The 13,533-nt window shown below is 46.2% G+C and overlaps 1 pseudogene; it reads right to left on the bottom strand.

Annotated features, from left to right (window-relative positions):
- Positions 1-12,476: 12,476 nt before the first annotated feature.
- On the bottom strand, positions 12,477-12,596 carry LOC136662647 (5S ribosomal RNA; annotated as a pseudogene).
- Between the last annotated feature and the right edge of the window lie 937 nt (positions 12,597-13,533).

Genomic DNA, 13,533 nt, shown 5'->3' with positions numbered 1-13,533 from the left:
AGTGTGTGCTTTTGTTCTCACATATCTAGGAGGAGAATATGTTCTCCTGAACCTCCCTTTTGAGTTGCAGTGAACTGACCAAACAATACTGAACCACAGGTATTAATTTCTCTGTTTCAGAGACACGGTCCTTGTAATTGCAGCAAGGCCTTTTTGCCACATTTGAGCCTCCTCGTACTTGGAAAGTGACCTAGGGCTTCATCATCTGTTAATTTATTAATAAACAGCCCTTCAGTGTTTAATCAATCAGATTAATCGGCTAAAAAAAACTTTTGAACAATTAAAAACGTGCCCTGATTTGTGTGTATGAATGGATTAATTGCATCAATATATTGAGAACTGGTGTAATGTAGTAAAAACTGAGCTATGAATCAGAATTGCCCCATGTCAAGCTCCAGCAGCCCCTATGTGTCTACTCCAGTCTGCATTAGCTATTTAGCTGGTACAGAACCAAGGAGACCTGTGTAGGGTTCTGAGGCCCTGGAGTTGGGATAGGATGTGGTGGCAGCTCTGCTGCTCTCCTTGCCTTCTCCAGGGCCTGAACTGCTCTCCTGCCCTCCCCTCCAGGGCCTGAACTGCTCTCCTGCCCTCCCCTCCACGCCCTCCCCTCCCACCCCGGAACGGCTTGGTGGGAACTGGTTGGTGGGAAGCTGGTGGTTCCCATCAGTCATCCCATCAGCATGGAGGCCCAGCGCCAACTAGCGCTGGCCTCCCTGCTAGTGCCTTTCCTCGCCTGGCTGCCATGATGTACCTGCAGGTTTGCAACGGCTATTGCCCGTGCAGTGCCGAATCTGCCTGGCAATAGGAGACCAGTGCTGTATGGCAATAGAATTGGGCCCTTAGTTGATTAGCAACTCAAACAAACCAAGGTTTTCCATAATTGACTGAAAGCCCTAGTTTTTGGGTGTGCATGTAACTAGGGCCAAACCTGGCACCCTTGCTAATTGATCGCCATTACTCTGGGGGCTGTTGACCACTCTTGGGAAAGCATGCTCGATGGAAGCAACCGTTAGATCTGCTCTAATGAGGCCATTGTTTATGGAATCCCCACTCCATCCTGCATAGGAAACAACATAGCAGAGCATCTCTCCCCCCCCCCCTTTTAAAAAGTTTAATGTGCCAGCCTTGGAAAAAGGAGGCACTTTGTCGCATTAACATGGCTGGTGGTAAGCAAAGATAATAAACATGAACTTTTCACCTTTCCTTCCTTGCCGGGGGCACGGGCCAGCTGGCATCGCTGCCTGTGCCCTGGGTTTTTGGTACAGAGAAATTCTTTCAGACAGAGACAGCCTGTCATTGGTGACGTGCCAATCTTGCCGTTTTAAGTATCACCTCTGAGATGAATTAAGTGCTTGAAGACCTGTGAAATTACAGCATTTGCAGGCTGTCATCTAAACCATTGCATTCAGTGGCAGAAAACAAACTCTCCTAGGTCACTGGCAGGCAGGCTTTTGTTGCTGCTGAGATAGCAACTTAACTGCCGGTGTAGGAGCAACAAACAAACAGCATCCCCCAGCAGCTAGACAATTCAGATATTCTGTCGTAGGCCAACTGCATATTATGTGTAGTTATGTGATTGCTTTTTTCCCTAAGGGAGTTTTTTCTAGTGTAGTTGCAGAAAAACATATGTATTGTTTGGCCTCCAGTTTTAAGTGCATCTTACCTTCCAGCACGTTTAGAGCTTCCTGTTCCACCTTGGGCAAAACATCTGAGAAATTTCAAACATCTGACCCATGAGAAATGCCCTTACTGTTGGTCTCCTTTCCAACGATCAAAGACTTCCAATCTGCCAAAATAACTTTAAAATTTCACCACTTGTCCCGTTGTGTGTTTGTGCAGCTCAGAGCAGAAGAAAAATGGAAGAGGGTGTACCAGCATTCAGTGATACTACTGTTACTATGTTCTGGCTCTGAGGTTGGACATACCTTAAAGAAAGAGTCCCTATCTCTTTGGAACTTGATCTCACAATGGCAAAAGCTATTATCTCTTATGCCCCAGTTGTGTGGTTAGCGTATGAACATAAGAAGAGCCTTGTTGGATCAGACCATAGACCCGTCTAGTCCAGCTTGGCCCACCAGCCGCCTCAGGGAGCACACAAGACAACAAGTGACCTTCATCCTGGTGCCATCCCTTGCATCTGGCATTCTGAGACACCCTGCTTCTAAAATCAGGAGGTTGTACATACCCATCATGGCTTGTAACCTGTAATGGACTTTTCCTCCAGAAATTTGTCCAGTTCCCTTTTAAAGGCATATAGGCCAGATGCCATCATCACATCCTTTGGCAATGAGTTCCTCAGACTAACTACATGTTGAGTAAAGAAATATTTTCTTTTGTCTGTCCTAACTCTCCCAACACGCAATTTTAGCAGATGTCCCCTGGTTCTGGTGTTGTGTGAGAGGGAAATGAGTGTCTCTCTATCCACTCTATTCATCCCCTGCATAGTTAGTGTTGGACATAAAGAAGCAGGATGAATATTCAGGCAAACTTTGACTACACCCAGCCTTGAGTTTTGAATATCAGATGTTCTTATCTCTGTTCTTATCTCAGCCCTTATCTCAGGCTGCATTTTGGCTGCATCAGTGCTAGAAAGTTGGATAGGATTGAGCCCTAAGTATACAACAGCTTCATATGACCCCTGGCAATATTTGTTGACTATTAATTCTAGGGATGTTTAAGTCTGCACAATCACACATGGAAGAAAGAGATGGCAGAAAAATTGACATCATGTCTAAGAGTTTCTTGCACAGCATTCTTTAGTTTTCTGTTTGTTTTCCTTTTGCGATGCAGAATTGGATCTTCATATGTTCACTGTTATGTAGCTCCTCTGAATCCAGCTGTTGTCCTTGCAAATTAAATAGCCTGCAATGGGGAGGGGGTGCAGGACGGAAAAAAAAAATGAAAAGAAATGGGCAACGGACTTGGCTCCCTATAACAGAGAAGCAATTTGTCTTGAGCTCCAGATCCAGGAGTGTTCAAGCTAACAAGCTGCCTGGCCTTGAGTACTGGAGAATGTTAAGTACCCCTCAGGTGGGGAGAATTCCTGGATAGCTGAGAGTGAAAAGAGGAGGGAGCAATGGCAGTGGGGGAAAGAGATAAAAGCCCAGTAAAATCAGCAGTGTGAGACTGGGTGAACCCTGCTGAGAGGCAGCTATCTGCTGTGCTGCAGAACCCACAAGGCAGGCTAAGTGCTAGGGTGGGACTGGAATACAGATCAAACTCAGTTCTGGGTCAGCCGCAACTCCCAGCTGTGCTTGGGGATGATAGAGCAAAAGCTCTTTACCTAATTTATTCTCTTTTGAGAGGGGAAGGGAGAAGGAAGTATAGAAAACTTAGGAATTGTAGTCATGTGTCTTTCATCTGGCCTGAGCATGTACGGCCAAAGTTAATTAACCTTTGCAGAAGCCTCTTTGCAGGAAGAAAAGATAGGTTTTGCTGAACGGCTGGTGAAGAATGAGATGGTGAGAGTAGGAACAGGGACCCCAACATTACAGCAGAGTCAACACTAGGTAGAGGACCCCTAGATAGAGAGACTGATACCAAAAGACTTTAGCTGCAATCCTAAGCTCATTTACCTGGGAGTAAGTGCTACATCTATAAACGGGACTTAGTTCTGAGTAAACACATGTAGAATGTGCTCTTAAGAAGAATAATTATGATTCAGTTAAGTTCTTCCCTAGAATGTCCCCAGCAGCTGTCTCTCCCCCTACCCCCCGCCAAATAATTATTTGGAAGGCTTGCTCATGAGCAGTAGTTCAAATGAAGCATGCAGGCAATAACCCACGTCACAAGGGCTACCTGTGGGCCGATGTGTGCTCTTACTTGGCTCTTGTTGCACTAGAGGACTTGAGTGTACAGTATATGTCCCTTTCTGCTTTGCATGTGCATATGGATAACATAATATGAGCTCTGTGTGTGTGTGTGTGTGTGTGTGTGTGTGTGAGAGAGAGAGAGAGAGAGAGAGAGAGAGAGAGAGAGAGAGATTGGCTGCAAAATCCCTCCCTCCCACACAGGGTTTCCCCCCCCCCTTTTCCCCAGCAGTAAGGATCATGGAAATTGTGCCTGCACATATAAATGACATTTGCAAAGTCTTTATGTCACATTACCGTATGGGCATTGTCCATGGCACTCTCATGGTAGCATCAGTTTTTGCAGACAGACAGCCCAAAAGTAACTGTCCTGTGTATTTAGATTGTCATATGCAGTTGCAATTGCTGATGCAACTTAGGATCATCGGCTAGGAAACCATCTTCTAATTGATGACCCTTCTGAGAATGCTGCCCAGAGACTCCTGGGTTCAGCTAACTCCTCACTGAGTGATGCTCTGCTTCCTTCCGAATATCAATAGCAAAGTTTGCTCCAATTTCTGTAGACTTAACCATTTCAAGTCTGACTTCTTTCTCTCATTTCCCAATTGGGGGAAAGGGCCTAATACGCTGGGTGTCGAATCAAGAAATGACTCTGAAGAAATTAGAGGAGGAAAAGTTCTTATTTCTTTATTGTGAATCATTTCTTCACTTTGTAAAGAAATCCTTACATTTAAAAACAAATCATAATGAGGTAGGAGTAGTAAGGTCTTCAAAGGGAAAGCACCTTTGATTTAAGAGAGATGACAAAAGTGTGTGCCTGGCGAGAGACGAAGGTGAGAAGGGAAGCAGATGGTGGATTTTTGTGTGTGCATGGTAGATGGATTTGATTAGAAAAGCAGCAAGAGAAAGGAGGGAATTTTTTTTTTAATTTAAAGAAACCCAGGATGATGGAGATCGCATTCAATTCTGAGAGAGAGGGAGAGAGAAGATGAGTGTGAAATGAGGCTTAATTTTAATGAAGAGAAATTTTCCGCAAAGTAAGAAAAAGGGTGAAGGGGTGGGAAGAAGGGAGCGTTTGAAACGGAGAGGAATCTGACAGGCCATTGTGTGAGAAAGGATTCATTTTCCACCCTACAAGGCTGGTTAAAAGAAAGGGGGGAAAAGGCAGTGGAATTTCAGGGAGGGGGGAAGCTGAGTAGAAAAATATCTGATGAATAACTTTTTTAAAAAATGGCAGCTGGAGAAAAGCAGTAATTGGAGGAGTGGGTCTTGATGGCTAAAAGTGGAACAATGGAAATTAGAAGATTCTGATTCCATGGAGAGTATGTACATACACCAGATGACATATTTCATACCCAGGGATACAGTAGTACATATTTAGGGGTATACTGTGACCCTAAGAAACAGCAGGGATGGCCTCAAGGCACGAAGTCAGAGTCAAGTCTTGAGTCAGTGACCTCTCAACTCGACTCATGAGTTGTAGCAGACGGTTTTCGCAACTCAGCCCATGAGAAATTTAGACCCAAATCCTAACCAACCTTTCAGCACTGACATAGCTGTGCTAATGGGGCGTTTGCTGCTTCCTGCAGTTGGGGGGGGCAGTCACGGAGGCCTCCTCAACGTAAGGGAATGTTTGTTTCCTTACCTCGGAGCTGCATTGCCCTTATCTCGCTGCTGGAAAGTTGGTTAGTAATGTGCCCTTCGAGTCATTGTGAGTCACACGTCATTTCGAGAAATAAGTCAAGTTGAGAACAGCAAAACGTGTAACGCTGGCTGTGCCAGGGGCTGTCAAACTGTGCCGGGGTGGGCTGAATAGCATTCATGAGGCCTGCTGAGGGCCAGAAGTGATGTCCTTAAGCAGCTCATGACCAGAAACAAGCACTTTTTCCTCACTTAGGAACTCATTAGTAACAAGTGACAGAAAAGAAAATATGCAAATATTGATCATATTTTCAAGATATGAGAACCCAATTATCACATGGGCCACCCTTTCAGTAGAGACTCCTCAGCACAATTCAGGAGTAGAGAGCAACTGATGGAGGTGCTAGGAGAGCCTGAGGGCTGGACCACATCTGGCCCCCACAGAGCTTCAGTGAACCACATCTTCGGGGCTATGCCATTTTATTTGGACGAGTTTCTGGAGGAAATTTGGACGATTGGACGAGTTTCTGGAGGAAAAATCCATTATGGGGTACAAGCCATGATGTGTATGCGCAACCTCCTGATTTTAGGAATGGGTTAAGTCAGAATGCCAGATGTAGGGGAGGGCACCAGGATGAGGTCTCTTGTTATCTGGTGTGCTCCCTGGGGCATTTGGTGGGCCGCTGTGAGATACAGGTAGCTGGACTAGATGGGCCTATGGCCTGATCCAGTGGGGCTGTTCTTATGTTCTTATGTTCTTATTTCTTTCAGAAGCCCTCCATTGCAATGCAACACATTATAACCTTTCGCTCCAGCAAAGCTACACAGATGGCAGGAAACATTTGGTTAGTTTTGCTTTCCTGTCTTCATCTGGCCCTCTTGGTCTTTGCCTGATTTTGTCAGGGAGCATCAGTTTGCCAACAGACAGACTGTTTGGATAAAACTTTATATAGCCTTCCTCCCCCCATCCCAGCAGTTCAAAGAAACTTCCAGCAGCTCCAAAAGGTTAAACCAAGCTCTTCCTCACCAGCGTGAAGCTCACCATTTCCTAAGCTATAAGTCTTTTCAGCAGCACTGTGGGATATGCCTATTCTTTATGAATATAACATTAAGTAGGTGTTAAAAAACAGTATTTATGCAAAGCAAGCTGGAGTCAGAGACACATAAGTGCCGATTTTTTCTGCCTTTGCTGACTTGCAATCAACAAGTAAACAACAAAAATCTTGAGTGAAGCAGGGAACAGGTGGTGTGATGCAAAGGCTGAGGGGGCCAAATGAGAGTGGTGGGTGGCAGCTTGGAGCGCTTCTTATGGAGACAGACTTTGCTGCCAGTTTTACTCATCAAGGTTCACTTTACAGCTCTGGTCACCATCTTGTCTGGCTAGATGGCCAATGACAGAGGAGTTTGGGCTGGTGGGTGTAATTAGTTCATTGCTCTAGTAACAAGTCCCACTTCTGCAGTTGCCATAGCTATACCTTATACTGCTCTAAATCAGGTCCATCTAGCTCAGCATTATCTCCATGGACAGACAATGATTCTCTCAGAGGCAATAGCATATGGTATGGCAAGTAGGACATACGTCCTAGGAGACACTTGAAGAGGGGCACCACTGAGTAGCAGCTTCCCAGCCAACTCTTGGCTTCCAGCAAGCTACTACAAACTTCTAAGCACAGCACTGTGTTTGGGGGCCTGCAGTGGCTCAGCAGAAGCTGAGAGTCGGCCAGGAAGCTGCTGGAGAAGGAATGGGAGGTTGTAGCCACACTGCAAAGCCACCACTCTCCTCCAAACCCAGAAGTGGCATCATGGTGTCGCCTGACATTATGATATCTCCTCCCCAGGCAATGCTGCCCCAGAGTTGCAGGCCAAGGGTCTTTCCCAGCTCTGCCTGGAGATGCCAGAGACTGTGGCCTTCTGCATGCAAAGCATGTGCTGTACAACTGTCCAAAGTTGCTTCCCTTCAGTCCACCGCTTTCCATTCTATTCTATTTTTTCATTTCATTTCTGCTTATGTATTGAATACATTTGTACCCTCACCCTTCCAAGTTGTCCAGGGAAGGATACATAGTTCTCTCCCCTTGGCCATTTGATCCTCAAAATGACCCTGGGAAGTAGGTTAGTGTGGGGCAGAGGGTGAGTAGACCAAAGTCACTCAGAATGCTTTGTAGCTGAGTCTGAGCCATTGTCTATTGGAATCAGTAACCATCATCTGTCAAAGGCTGGATTTGGCTTGCCTTAGCTTTCTGATCTATGCTATATTATCAGTTTGGAATGTACATTGGAGGTGATTGGAGATTATTATGACTAATTAAGCATGGTGGGTGGTAGTCATTATACGTAGGAATATCTTTCTCTTATTGGAATAGGCTTGCAGACATACACACTTCATGAGATTCAGACAGACTGAAAGAGGAGGCAAATTTGGATTTTAGTAAGGTCAGGCCTTGCCAGAGGCCATTTCCAAGTTTTAGTTTAGGGTAATTCCCAAAAACAAATCAGGAAAATAAGGGAGGGGTAGAGAGCAAAGCAGGTAGCAAAACTGGCCTTCTTATCTCAGATTTTAATAAGGAAAAATAAATCCCAAGAACCAGCATGATTTAAAATAAAGCATGTTCTTCTGAAGCTGGGCTGGCAAAACTGTTGCTAAGATGACAGTGGGAGGTCCCTTACATTTCATTGCTTCAAGTTTAACTGTATGGTTTAAAAAAATCAAAATTATGGAAAAAAATTTAAGGCCTTCAGTCTGGAGATCCTGCAAAAGGTAGGAAAGGAGAACAGCAAAAACTTTGTGGCAGTTTGCATGAACTAAACATGTGACATGGTCAGGGCCGGCTCATCTATGAGGCCAACTGAGTCAGTCACTTCAAGCAGCAGATTGGCAGGGAAACCCACCTCTGTCTCCCCATAAAGACATCCTCTACTGCTTCTTCTCTGCCCACTTCCTAAATTGGAATAAGAAGAGAAGAACAGAGCAGAAGAGGACAAGTGGAGGAGATGAGAGCGATGACCTAGAGCAGGGGTTTCCAAAACCTGCATTGCAATGCCCCTGGAGCACCCTGGCAACCCCTCAGTGATTGGTGACAATCGCCACCTGACACTGCAACTATAACATGACCCAGAAGACTGCAGAGCAGGCTGATGGAATGATTCATCACCACCACCACCCCCTGAACCTCTTACCACTGTTTTAAGGGTTCTGTAGTCACCTGGGTTTGTTTTGGTTCTGGTCTAATTGCAGCAGTTGAGGGGTGGAGTTTCAGTCTAGCCTGTGTTGTCACAATACAGTGGAATTGTGTTTAAGGCCTGCTGGGGTTCTTGTTTTTCGCCACTGCCAAACATGGCATCATGTGCAATCTGGGATGCAGAGAGAGAGAGAGATTGGCCAGACCATGGGCAGCATAGTTCATGTGTTTCTGACACTTGCCCCTTTCCCCAGTGTACATCTCTGAGAAACTGGGCAGGGGCTGAGTTTAGCACCTGGAAGAACCAAACTGGGTTGGTAAGACTGCAGTCTGAGGGCAGCCAGGTGCCCGCTAACAAATTTCACCATCCTGGAATTGACATTGGCTATTTTGATTGACTCTCCCTCTGCTAGCGAGCTGATAGAGGCTGAGCATTTTTCAATTCCCCTCTCCTTCTGTGTTCTCTTCTCTCCTGCTCTTGAAGTGTACGTTGCAAACCCTGTGGGGGTGGATGAAATCAACAAAACTCCCTGAGGGGCAGCAATTTGTTGGTTGTAATTATATTTTTGTTACTTGCAAATGAAATGCAAAGAAAAAAAAATTACAATTAAACCTACATTAATAGAAACAGATTGGCATAGCTACAGGGACAAGAAAGAGAGAGCGAGAGTGTATATGTATTTGCGCAAAGGGCTTATCCTGAAAGGCGCTGAGCACTTCTGTTTTGCACGATTATGGTGTGGAATACTGGAGTTTCTTGGACCTTACAGAAGGTGCTTGTGACCAGGCAGGATGAGGCTTTAATTTGCAGATCATCAAAGCCATCATTCTGCCAATCCATCAATTATCAACGCTTAGGCCTGCCACTGGGTAAATGAAAATAGGGGCTGTGTACCAATTAATATCATTAGAGTCCCTGAAATTAGAGGCAGCGTGGCTGATTTCTTCAGACATGATGAAGGACTTGCACCGCCCAGTGAAGTTGGATGGTGGAGCTGTGGGGGTGGTCTCATCAGATCTGGTTTAAGTTTCACTTAGAGCAGAGTTTCTCAATGCTTGTCCTCCGCCGCATCACTTCACACGGTCTACCTATTTGAACTACCACTGGAAGAAACTGGCAATGACATCATTGCCAGTTTTTTCTGGGTTGGGTGGCCAGAAATGATGCAATAAATCCCAATAAGAAGCTCAAGGTGGATGGGAGGGCTTTTTCGAGCATAGAAAAGCATGCTTTGGAGTTCTGCCCACTGAACCAAGCCTCCTCCTGCTGACTTTTGTGTCATGTTCTTGGTCTTGCTGCCAGGCAGCAGGGGGGACGGGTGTCCCGTGAGTGCCACCAGTTCAAGTACCACTGATGGTACCTGTACCACTGGTTGAGAAACACTGACTTAGATGGGCCATAGTAGTCATGCAACAGGATGAGTTCTGTTGTGTATATTTAGGCCTTTGTGTTGTCTATGTCAGAATAATACGAATTCTGGAGAAAGATGGAAGGATACACACCCAATTGCCCTGGTTCACCCAGGTGTGAATGACCCACACCTTATTGTAGCTGCCTGAGCAGGAGGCATCCCAAGAGGGATGGTGGCAATCGAACGCATGCAGGAACTTCTGATCCAGGGATAAGCTGTACTGGAGCTATAGTGGGTCCTCCTTATTCATGAGCTCAACATTCGAAGAATGGTTGGCAACCTTCAGTCTCGAAAGACTATGGTATAAACCTACAGCACCCGGTATACCCAAGCGGTCTCCCATCCAAGTAGTAACCAGGCCTGACCCTGCTTAGCTTCTGAGATCAGACAAGATCCGGCATGTGCAGGGTAACACATCTGTGGATGTCGAGACTGCAGCCGGAAGGCCTCAGAGGACTCCTGGATGCAACTGAAATTGACTTCTGGTTGCATCCTGGTGTTTGGAGGTGCGGGGAGGCTGTGCATGACCTCTCCATGCCTCGGAAAGCCTCCCAGATGTTAGAAGGCACTCCTGGTATGCGGGTGGAAACCAGAATGCCTTCCATTTGGATCTGGAAGGCTTATGATGAGGCCAGGGGGTGTGACCATCAGAGAGCTGGGTGTGGCCCCCATGTAAGGAACTCTGGTGCCGTTTGGGTCCCCCTGAGGAATTATCTGCAGAATTCAGTATCCACAGGGGGTCTTGGAAAGGATACCCCACAGATACCAGGGGCCCACTGTATTTAAAGGGGTTCTGTATTGAAAGTGCCTCTAAGGGCGCAATCCTGACTCACTTTCCAGCACCAACATAAGGGCAATGCAGCTCCAAGGTAAGGGAACAAACATTCCCTTACTTTGAGGAGGCCTCCGTGAGTGCCACCCAACTGCAGGATGCAACACATGCCCCACTGGCACCGCTATGCCAGTGCTGGAAAGTTGGTTAGGATTTGGGCCTAACTCTCATCCTTATACCAGCTGCCAGTCTGCTTCCATTTTTCAATGTCATGACTTAGTCCCAATCCTATCCAAGTTTCCAGCACTGATGTGGCCATGCCAACAAGGCATATGCTGTATCCTGCAGTTGGGGGCAGTCATAGACACCTCCTCAAGGTAAGGGAACTTTTGTTACCTTACCTCGGGACTGCATTGAAGCTGCATCTGTGCTGAAAAATTGGATAGGATCAGGCCATTAATCAGCTATCCACTTAAACGCCAGTGTGTCCTTGATGTGGAACCAATGTTTACAAAAAAAGGCTTTTGACTTGGACCTCTCTTACAGGGTGATTAGTTCCAATCAAGGCTTCATCCCTTACCAATCCTCTGTCTTCCACACATCTGTGCCTCAGCTCTCCACGTTGATTACAGGTTTCAGCAATGGCACTCCAAGCTGTGATTCCACATTTTCTACTTAGTGTCTTCATTAGAGGCTGCAATCCTAACCACAATTTCCTGAGAGTAAGCCCCATTGAACAAAATGGGACTTACTCCTGAGTAGACCTGGTTAGGATTGTGCCCATAGTCATTTAAGGTGTCGACATCTAGCTTTTGCCTTGGTAGCTAGTTTTCAATTTGTAGATAGTTGTTATTATTAAGAATATTATTATTAATATCACCTGAATGTGGTCTCAAGTGACAGTCTTAAGACCAAGCAATGACCTCTATATTAAGTCTTCACAATAAGCATCACTCAGAACACTGTTTTTTTTTTTTCAACCAGTGTGCCATGGCGCATTGGTGCTCTGTGAACGGTCTGCAGGGGTGTGTTGCAGGCAGGGCCTCTGAGAGGAAAATGTAAGAACCCAGGAACTTTCTGGGCCCCCTCCTTTGGCTCCTGGGCCCCCCTTTTGATCCTGGGCCCAGGTGCAAATTACCCCCTTTACCCCGCTCTCCTAGGCCCTGGCTACAGGAGTGTGGGCCATTGTGGAACATGAGAATCCCAGTGGCAGTGCAGCATGCCTTGTTGATTGTCAAAAAAATCTTATGGTGTGCCTTGATTTTAGCCCCTTGTCAGTGTGCCATGGGATGAAAAGGGTTGAAAATCACTGGCTTAGAACCTTTTTATCAAGGACTTCATTGTATGCATCTCAAATTTCAAACATCTCAGGCTGTGACACTGCACTGCAGTCTCCTTACCCAGTTCTCCTGCTATGGACAATTGCAGTCCTTTGCTTCCTTTCTTAGCTTCCATGCCTAGCTCTTGACTCATAGCATAGGCAGTGGCATCACAAGGATTTATGTCACCCAGTGCAGGAGGCCAGCGCGTCACCACTATGATGGGCCCAGTGAGCAGGGCAATACCCCGGGGTGGTGGGTGTGGTGATGCACCATTGCTCTGCCCCTGCTGGTTTTTTGACTCTACTGGTTGGCAACCTTCAGTCTGGAAAGACTATGGTATAAGCCTACAGCACCCGGTATTCCCAGGCGGTCTCCCATCCAAGTACTAACCAGGCCTGACCCTGCTTAGCTTCCGAGATCAGACGAGATCGGGCATCTGCAGGGTAACAATTAGAATAGAGATATTTCAATGCGGTTTATTTCATTCTGCATGAAATTATGTATTGATTGATATATAACATGATGCATCGATTGGTATTCAAAAAATCATGATTTAAAAATATTTGGCCAGTAGTGGTGTGACCCCTGTCTGCATGCCACCTGGCACTGCCCGTACCCCTTGCATCTCTCCAGCGATGAGTATAGGCAAGCTCTTCCTTTGCACCAAGCAATTGTATCCATACTGGGCTTCCTCAATACGGACAGGTCAAAATTTTGGTGTTTACCTCTCATGTTACCTTTCTTTCCACTGCTTGACACAGACTCATGTTGCGTGTCCTCTGGGGGGGGGGAGCACAGAATACTTGTCTAGATGGACCATGAGAAGGGCCCTGCTGAGTTAGACTTGTGTTCTTAATGAAATCTTTCCCTGGATTTGATCAGATGATTTTTAAACAGGTACCTATTGACATCGTTGGAAGAAAAAATTGTATGCATATATTTGTAGAAACTGTTACCCTCCACATGCCTGATCTTGTCTGATCTTGGAAGCTAAGCAGGGTCAGGCCTGGTTAGTAATTGGATGGGAGACCGCCTGGGAATACCGGGCGCTGTAGGCTTATACCATAGTCTTTCCAGACTGAAGGTTGCCAACCGTTTATATTAAATTTAGAATAATGGGATTATGATGGGATTCACAGAGTAATCCTACTGACCAGGTCCACTGGCGCAACAATCCTTATGCTGGCCTAGAGTGTTTAAATGTGCCACAAAGCTCATTTGTGATAGAGTGGGGCCGATGCTGGGAAGGCCTGTGCCATCCTGGCAGCACTGCATCCAAGCCCCTGCCTTCCAGTGGAGCCAAGGAAAGCACTGAGTGGCTCAGGGGCTTAGGGAGGGCCCAGGAGGATGTGGGATCAGTGGCCTCTGCCATATCCTAACCCCCATCCTGGGCCTGGG

This window comes from Tiliqua scincoides, chromosome 11 (assembly GCF_035046505.1).
Source record: "Tiliqua scincoides isolate rTilSci1 chromosome 11, rTilSci1.hap2, whole genome shotgun sequence".
NCBI classification, from domain to species: Eukaryota; Metazoa; Chordata; class Lepidosauria; order Squamata; family Scincidae; genus Tiliqua; species Tiliqua scincoides.
Note: the sequence above shows the minus strand (reverse complement) of the source record. Positions and strands in the feature narration are given on the sequence as shown.